This window comes from Sus scrofa, chromosome 4, assembly GCF_054392235.1.
Source record: "Sus scrofa isolate SSC_HxYL_T2T_F1_AM1 chromosome 4, Sscrofa_HxYL_maternal_Yorkshire_Landrace_v2.0, whole genome shotgun sequence".
Lineage (NCBI taxonomy): Eukaryota > Metazoa > Chordata > Mammalia > Artiodactyla > Suidae > Sus > Sus scrofa.
This window is the reverse complement of record NC_139386.1, coordinates 455,154-456,398: the sequence shown is the minus strand read 5'-3', so window position 1 is coordinate 456,398 and position 1,245 is coordinate 455,154.

Below are 1,245 nucleotides of genomic sequence, written 5' to 3'. Positions count from 1 at the left end.
GGAGCCCGCTGGCGGGGGGCCGGTCCCGCGCGAACACCGCTCGGCCGGGCCCGGAAGCCGCGCGCTGGGGTTCCGGGCGCCTGCGCCTGCGCAGCGGCGGCCGTGGGGGCGACAGCGGCCCCTGGTGGTCGGGGCGGCCGCGAGGCTTTGCTCGTAGGCTCCACGTCCAGAGCCCCGCAACCCCGCCCTCGCTCCACCTCCAGGGTCCCTCCGCGGGGGAACGGGAACGGAGAAGCGGGTTGGAAGCCGGAAAGGGACTGGGGCGGCTCAGGGCCGGCTGGCCGGGGCCGTTCCCGCCCCAGAACCCAGGAGCGGGGTCGCCGTGGAGGGTCTCGCTCGGAGGAAGAGGCGAGGTCTTTACGGCACCACGTCCCAGTTGGGTGTGCGAGGAGCCCTTCCAGGTGCCAGCGCCGGACTCAGCTAGAGGACCCCGGCAGTGTGGTAGAGGTCCGACACGCCCCGGGTCGGGAAAGATGCCATGCTGCGCCCCTGATCAGCGTTCCCTCCCTCCGCAAAGCGACCCGCCACCACCACCACCACCACCACCACAGGCCCGAGGACGGCTTTCACCTGTTGTCCTTGGCCCTGCGGCCCCTGTAGGAGCCCCTCCCCTGGGAGAGCGCTTTTCCCCGGTCTTCCTCGCTGCTCCTTCCCCAGGCCTGGCCCAGTTGCCCTCTCCAAGGACCCAGGAACCAGCACCCCCCACAGCTAACCAGACTTCCTTACTGGGCCTAGGTAACAATGGCCAGGTCTGGGATTTAGAAACGGAATCTTAAGAAATAAAACAAGAGGGGTTCTCCTGTGGTCCAGCGGGTTAAGTGTCACGGTGGCATTGTTCTGGGTTGATGCTGTGGCGGTGCAGCTTCAGTCCTTGGCCTGGGAACTTATGCATGGGGCATGCACAGCCAAAAAAGGAAGGAGGAAAGGAAGGAAGGAAGGAAAAAGAAAGAGAAAGAAGAAAGAAAGAAAGAGAGAAAGAAAGAAAGAAAAGGAGGAAGGAAAGGAGGAAGGAAGAAAGAAGAAAACAGCTCAGTGGTAACAAATCTGACTAGTATCCACGAGGACACAGGTTTGATCCCTGGCCTTGTTCAGTAGGTTAAGGATCCAGCATTGCTGTGAACTGTGGTGTAGCCTGGACCGTAGCACCTAGCACAGGAATCTCCACATGCTGCAGATGCGGCCCTAAAAAGAAAAAAAAAAAAAAAAAAAGAGAGAGAGAGAGGAGTTCCCTTCATGGCTCAGTGG